This window comes from Neltuma alba, unplaced genomic scaffold (assembly GCF_004799145.2).
Source record: "Neltuma alba isolate B1F8T4 unplaced genomic scaffold, ASM479914v2 tig00005380_pilon, whole genome shotgun sequence".
In the NCBI taxonomy this organism is placed as follows: domain Eukaryota; kingdom Viridiplantae; phylum Streptophyta; class Magnoliopsida; order Fabales; family Fabaceae; genus Neltuma; species Neltuma alba.
The window spans coordinates 1-8,281 of record NW_021634086.1 but is presented as its reverse complement, the minus strand read 5'-3'; the positions used below and the strand labels follow the sequence as shown (position 1 = coordinate 8,281).

Below are 8,281 nucleotides of genomic sequence, written 5' to 3'. Positions count from 1 at the left end.
TGCCCCAGCCATTGATGCCGTGATGGATGAGCAAACGATATCCACTCCAGCAGGTCCCATTAGTCGTTACCTCGTTCGTTGGAAAGGCTGCACTGATGCAGATGCCACATGGATTACTGAGGATGAATTTCGTCGTATGGACCCCGCCTTCCTTGATGACTTCCAGCTGTCCAACTCTCCAGTGGCGAGTTCTTCCAAGCCGGGGAGAAATGATGCAGATTTTAATTTAACTAATTAATTATTTTATTATTGTTTATTTTAGATCGTGGGTAGTTACTCCATTCACCCCACTTCCCCACTCCCCTCATTTTATTTCTTTTATTTATTTTATTTCTTTCGTTTATTTATAGTTTAGGGTTTCAGTTTGTGATCAGACTTGGCATTTAGAATTCATCGATCAATTTTCTCCTGTTCTCCCTGCTCCTCTACTTCTCCTCTCTTCTTCTTTATCTTCTCTAACCTCTCATCTCTTCCAATCCTTTCTTGTTCTACATCAATTTTTCTACATATTTATTTCGTATTCCTTAAACTCATTTCTAAAAACCATAGTTTGGTTTCCATTTTGGCCTCCAAAATCATGGTGTCGTGAAAAGGTAAAAAAAAAGTTGCTTTTGAAAATGTGGTCTTTTTTTTTCACATTGTAATACTACCTTTAATCCTTAATATAAAAGTTTGGGGTGTTTGGATAAAATAAAATCACAGTTAAAAAAATAGCTTTTAGGAAAAAGGTTATTTTTTAGAATCAATTTTGGAAGAATAGATTTTTTTGAAAAAGTGATTTTAATAAAGTGAGAATATTTATATAATTGTTATCAGAAACACTTTTTATATACGCAAATTATTTAAAAAGACATAAGTTAATATGATAATTATATAATTTATAGACTTTATAATATATTTTTATTTGGAGTAATAAATTTGTTAATAATATTTTTTTTGCTAACATAATAAATAATATATAAAAATGTAATTAATAAATAATTAATCTGTTTATATGTATTTATAAAATATAAGATTAAATATGTTTTTAGAAAAATATTTTTTTCCAACAAAAAAAATATTATTTTACCTTAAAGATTTTAAACATGAAATCTCATCATATTTTTTCCACAACTAGTTATTTTTAACAACATACTAACTCTATTTTTTAATATAAGACCTATTTTGATTTTTAATTTGGTTATAAGTATAAAATCCAAATCCATTTTATTTTTCATATTTATCCATTTTCTCCAAATTAGTCTTTGTAACAGTTATATATGTTAAATATTTTATCAAATAGCAAATACACATGATTAGAAAGGATATTTTAAGAAATACAACATTTATGTATTACAACTAGCTAACTTAACTAATTTTATTAATTTACTCAAATTAATCACGTAGCTCTTATATTAAGAATTAGAGGTAGTATTACAATGTAAAAAAAAAAAAAGGACCACTTTGTCGTTGGAAAAAAATACTGTTTGGTTAAATTTTTCAATTTTCATATGGGATTCTCCACTTTTAAGTTTTATTTAATTTTATTATAAGCTTAGTTGAATTTTTTTAATTTTATATATTTATTATAAAATTTAGAAAAAATTACCATGAGGTCCTAAAAAAAATTATAAAATAAGTGTCATTACAAAGTGTTTAGGTTGTCATTAGAATTTCCTAGTAATTATTTGTTTTAAAGGCCTTATTATAATTCTTCTTAAAATTTATAACATTCCAATTTAATTAGCAATAGTTCACGCCGGTCCCCCCTTAAATTAGTGTCCTGTCCCGCTCAATGTGTGATTTCCTTTTTTTTTTTTTTTTTTTAAATGATGCACTCATGGTCATGAATCTTGAAACCACGTTGTTACTTTATATAAGGACTATGTTAAAAAATGAAAACAAATTTTTACAATTTTGTTGGCTACATCAGGAAGTTTTTGCAATTTCATACTATTAACGTTAGCTTAGACTATTTAGATGGAAACTAAACAATAATTTTAGAAATAATTTTATAATATATGAAATAAATATACAGAGAAGATTATCTCATAAAAAAATGTCTTTAAAAAACTTTTCTGAATTTAAAAAACTTTTCTGAAAATATTCAAACACCTCCTTGAAATAAGTGTTTTTATATTTCAGAAGATAAAATTTCTTTTGTATCTTTTTATTTCGTACAAAATCAACTTTTCACTAATAATCTAAACAAGCACCAAGGACAACATCCAAGCCACACAAATTTTTACAAGTTTTAACATGAAGAATACTGTGTTTTGGTTTTGTGTTTGTTTCCTGATTAATATATTATTGTTCGTATTTATAATTATTAAATTTTAGTTTTAATTCTCATAGTTTAATAACCATTTGATTTTTCTGGGAAAAAAACTTGGTTTGAGTTTAACTTTAACTTTAAAAATCAAAATCAAAACCATTTAAAAATATATGAATTATCAGTTAATTTCTAATCAAATTTTTTATTAAATTATGAGAATGATTTTTTTTATTGCCAGAATGTTTTGCTTTTGGTTGACCAAATGGATCTCATGGTTTGGACTTCCGACCATAACTCAACTTCGAAAGTCGAAGCTGAACCCAAGCCACTGGGTTAGCTTTGGTCTAATTGCCCTCAGCGCGGCGAATGTCCCTGGGTTTACTGGCGAAGAAGAAAAACCGCGCGCAGGAGGGCCTCCTGTGCCCCAGTCTTCCTTAATCACTCTTCCATGGTCTAGGACTACGGCTTCCGAGGATTTCCCGTATCAAAAGATTCTTGCCATGGCCTCAACGTTTCTGTCTCTGTGCTTGCTCCTTTGCTTTGGCGTCCGCCTGTCCTTTTCTGGTATCAATTTCTGGCTTATTCAATCTACAGTGGCCATTCTGCTTGAATGATTTGGTCTCTAATCCTGCTTGCTTTTTTATTTATTTTTGGGATAAATCTCCTATTATACTTTTAACCCTGAGTAAAAATTGGCGTAACGATATTTGAGCAGAAACCTGGTCTAGGTGCTGGAAGATGCAGAAGTTATTCTAAATTAGCACTTCTATGGGCTTATTCCCTATGTCTTTCTATCAATGTAACTACACGTTCTTATACCTCGTCTCCAGTTTCTTTTTAATAGACGGGATTTTGGTTTCTGAGACAGAGCGATATTTTTTTCGCGCTTCGGACCATTAGGCTCACTAATGCAGTCGCAAAACTCCTCGCTCATATCCTTATTTTAAAGTTATTGTAGCTCATATTATTTGATTGTAGAAGGATAAAGCCACTGTGGACTTTGAGCCTAATGATAACAGTTGAAGCTTTATAACAAACTGTTTAAACTGTGTCTAACGATAGCATTCTAGAGTTCGTTCTTTTACTAATGAATGTGATCCTAAGTGCGATTAAACTTCTATGCTTTTGTTCGTACAATTCCTTTAAATTTTGATATAGATGTGGCTAATTTTCTTGACTTATGTACTAATAGTACTTGTCTCTGTTCACGCATTAGTATGGTGTCCAATAGTGAAAGGCCTTTTAGCATCTCTTGCAAGTTGTTGATCTGATTCTTGATTTGAACATCCTTGTCTGCTAACACCTCCAATTTGTTCCCCTGCTGAGCTTCATGCTTTTCCATTGCACTCTTCCATCATTGTTCTATGCCTATTATTGACGCTAGCATCTGGTTGCTTCCACCATAGATCCGTGAATTGCCCCCTTTAGTACCGTTGTTAGGATTTGAAAATGGTGATGGGTAGAGAAGAAGAGGATGAGAAGAGGTATGGAGATTAGAGAGAGAAAAATAGTTCAACTATTCCATTTGTGACTCAGTATTTTCTTTTTCGGCCAACCATTTGTGACTCAGTATACTGGAGCGTCAAGTATCAAATCTCCTCATAACTAACTTCAATTGATCATGTGGAATGCTTGTTTCCTTTGCCTAATTACAAAATGACTGCCTTCTCACTTTTAATGCTTAGCCCAGCACGAGTAATTTTTATTATGAAACAGCTAGTTATCTGCTTTCTCTTCTATTTCTTTAAATTTCTGTAATATAATTTGCTGATATGTCCTGTTCCATTTCTGGTACAATTCAGGGCAATCTAACTCCATGGAATCAGTTCCTGATCTTCAGAAGTCTATGTACAAGGTAGTTGATGGATATCCTTGTGTGCGGTTACTAAGTCTTTCTGGACCTATTGGTTGTTCCAGTGAGTCTCCGCTGAAACTTCTCTTATTTCGTACATTATCTGCAATGCTTAATACAATTAGAGTGTCATTGTGATAACAATCTGGTGCATTCTTCTTCCCTTACTGTATTGCTTAGATCCTGGACGAGACAAGGTTGTTGCGCCGATAGTGACATTCAAAAATGCTAATCAGCTATCAAAGTCATCTGCTATATTGGTATCATTGGATGAGTTTGAAAGTCTCTTAACAAGGCATGTATATCATATTTTGATATAGATCCACTGTGGAACTTTTCCTTTTCATGCCTTGTATTTCCTATTCTTCGATCTAAATTGTGCTATCTGATGACATCCTTGATTGGTGTGTCATGGGAGTATATCTTCATGAGCTGCAAACTAGCTTTTCCTTTTCAATTTGTCATTTTCTTTCTCTTTTATTTTTGGACATTGTTTGTGTTTGTTATAATCTTATGCACCCCGCACCATGTATAAGATAGTTCTTGTTGGTCCTTTTAAATATAGTATATTTGAAGAGCCTAGAGACTAATTATATTATTTATACTTGAAAAACTTAGACTACTGAATATTCCTCTCAACTCCGACCTCTTTAACAAAAAATAGAAGTGAATTCTTGAAATTTAAGATCAATGACTTTCTTGGAAAGAATATTCTGGATAAGCTAATTATTGGGGTTCAATAACTGCTTATTGCCCTGTAAAATCAATAGTTGTTGATATCTTTGACTCAAGGCTATCTTATGTGGATTGATCAATGATATTTTAAATTTTCTGTTAGGAATTTCAAAATAAAGTCGTGGAAGATATTTTCTGCCATCCAAAGAAATTCCTTGCATGGTTGTGTTTGAGTAGTTTTTGTTATCCCCCTTTTTTTAAAAAGAAAAAAACGTATATTCATCTACCATTTATGAAATTATGCCCATTTGTTGAGCATGAATTTCTCTTTCAGAATATCTGGTGATTCAAGCTTTGCAAGTAAGGTTGCGGGTGTGCTTGTTGAGTCAGGAGCTGGAGTGCAGAATAAGTTGAAAGGTAATTAACTTTCTTTTTACTCATTCAATATGATGAAGCAATGGTAAGTTGCTTATAATAGTTTTTATTTTGTCACTTGTAGGATTCTCTCCAGAACTAAAGTTTCCACAAGTTGAATTTGCTCCTTACCATAACACTGGACATCAATGGAATCCAACTGTACGATAAGACTTTTTATCCAGACTTGCATATTTGTATCACAATGCACAACTTGACATTAGCTTGTACTCTGGTTGTGAAAGAGGTCTTGATCTTCAAGTTCTTCTTTATGATTTTTTCTAGCACATTCTGGTAAATCAGGTGGCTCTGTTGTAAAATAAGCAAAATAAATTTTTTATCTTAAATAAAACACTTGTGGATGACACAAATTTATTCCGGATTACTTTTTCAATGTTTATGCTTGGAATACAGACTATCTAAGCTGGATATCTGCTGATGCTAATGTGGTCCTGAAACAGCACAATGATTCAATGAGTCATTTATAATTGTCCATTCATTTTATTTTCCCCGCTCAACTTCTTCAGGGTTCTGGTATCATGTGGAAATCCTACAATTTTCCTGTTTCCTACTCTCAGATGGTAGCACCGAGACTCTTCATGAGGTAAGGCTGAGTCACTTATTATTTTATAGTGTGGTACTGCTGATGGTCTAATAACTTCAGTTTGTTCCAATTTGATACAGTGTTCAGTCTTATTTTGGAAATGATTTTGTTTCCCTTAAGATATTTACTGTTTGGAACCATGTTGAGGGGGTTCCTACACATGGTATTGAAGGCTATTTATTTAAGCAGTCAAGGATCCGCATTTTAACATTCTATAGTCAAGTTACATTTTATATATGGCAGTGGAGTAGTGATACTTTTGTAGTTCGTGATCTATCCATCTTCCAAACCCTAAGAAATGTCAAGTGTGGGTTCGTGCTGTAGTTCCATTGCATCCTTGAGCCTTCACTAATGTTTAAAATGTTTAGATTGCATGGACTAGGTCCATATCCCTCGAAAGTGTGGGTTCAAGTTTCATTGTTAATGTGAGAAGCTTGTTGGTAAATGATCTATAAATGCTTTTCTAAGCATTTATTTAAGCGACAGGGTTTGCCATGGTCCTTGTTGGTCCTTAGAAACCAAGTTAGCCAAACTTCCTCGCAAATATAAATGTTCAGATGGTAAAAGATATTTAAGCTAGTCCTTCTGCCATGGTCCTTGTGGGTCCTTAGAAACCAAGTGAGCCAAACTTTGTCACAAATATAAATGTTTAGATGGTAAAAGATATTTAAGCTAGTTCTTCTAATATTTTCTCTGTTGTAGTTTACTTAGCAGCTCATGATTGTAGGCGTTACAAACTCTAAAAGATCGGCAAGTTCTTGTCCACTTGAGATCTTGAATGCCAAAAGAGTCGTGGCTTCAGTTAAACTATTATTAGGGGTATAATGTTGAAAAGTGTTCAATTGCATTAGTGTGATACTGTGATTGTGTTTGATGATGAAATCAAATACTTGCTGTGGTCATCTTTGACCTTTGTTTTCCTTTAAATTGTTGATTTTGGGATTTCTTAAGTGTTGGGTTAATTTTTCTAGGCTGCTGAACAATGTGTATACATTTTGGGTCATATCATCTGCATTGATATTTCACCTAATTATTTAATTAATGCTGATATTCCTGGGCTATTATAAGAATTTTTTATTTAACAAGTTGGTTCTCTTTACCTGTTCATACAGGTTGCAACTAAGAATGAGAACAACAGGAAAGGTTATACAGCTAATGTGGCTGAGTTTGATCTGGTGATGCAGGTATATCCAGATTCTTTAGAGTTGTTTTCCTCTAGCATATATAGGAAAACTACAAATGATTGAATTTTGTTATTCTGGTAATTTTGTTTAGGTAACGAAATCTGGAAATCGTGGTTCAGAGTCTTGTTTGAAAGAAGCGACTTGCCTTCCTTTAGGTGGATACAGGTGAAGTTTTTAGAATCTACTCTATCCTATGCTTTCTTGTTAACTTGCGAATGTGGTTGTGATATATATTTTTGGATTAGGGCCATCATTTTGGTAACTTACGCCTAAGGCTGCTTGTCCATTTGTAAAGCTTTTTTCAAATGAAATAATTTGTCAATGAAAGCCCGGCAATGGAGGGTAAAGAATAATCCTAAATGAAGTAACATGCAAGGAAAAACAAACTCAGAAGAAAGCACACATGTGCTCTGGTCGCTAGACATGGTTCCTGATGGATCGGCTAAACATTAAAGAAAATATAAACTAGGCTAAGAATATCCCATATTCAGGATTATTAGCTAGAAACAAGCTTGGTACTTGCTCAAAGCATGACATCTGGAGTTCTAATTTGCAATATAATGACTTGTGTGGAATATTGCTTACACATGGAATATTTAAAGGCAAGAGACTTGACAGTGTTGCTAATTGATTGTCTCATCCTTTTCTTTCTTTCTTTCTTTCTTGTTTTCTCCTCAGATGTGTGGATGTTCTGCAATAAGATCTTAGTTGCAACAATAAAGAACTTGGAGTTTATGTACTCGAAACACTGAGTTATTTGAGTCTGAAGAAATAGTATCCACAATTGAATAAAAAGATATTGTCATCAAAGCAGATGAGATTAAGCATAATGTCTTTTATGGTAGAATGTCTAGAAGCTTTATATAGAATATTTCAATGACCTGACCCCTTCCATGCTAGTTCACCCCTTCCTTAATTTTAACTTTTTGTATGTTTCATATGAAAGGCAGTGTCTGGTCATCACTTCCACCAATCAACATTTCATCCTTTGACCATTCTAAACCCATAATACTGACAATGGCATCAATGGATTCTGCTTCATTTTTTCGGGACAAGAGCCTTGGGCAGAGTCTCCTATTTCTGTAAGTGCAAGTATTTGTGAATTAGTTGCTGAACTTAGTTTATTTATGTATGGTCCAAAAATGCAACTATAAATGGAGTTTTATAGTTTATAATCTTTAATAATTCCTAAATCAATAATGTGATGTACCAACTTTTTGCAGGGCTTGATTGCATTGCTGGCAGCGGTTGATGCTCTCTCGCATGTGAATGGTCTTGGTGACCTTACTAAACAGGTG

The 8,281-nt window shown here is 33.1% G+C and overlaps 1 pseudogene; it reads left to right on the top strand.

Moving 5' to 3' along the window:
- The first annotated feature begins 2,563 nt into the window (after window positions 1-2,563).
- Window positions 2,564-8,275, top strand: LOC114747595 (nicastrin-like; annotated as a pseudogene).
- The last annotated feature ends 6 nt before the right edge of the window (window positions 8,276-8,281 follow it).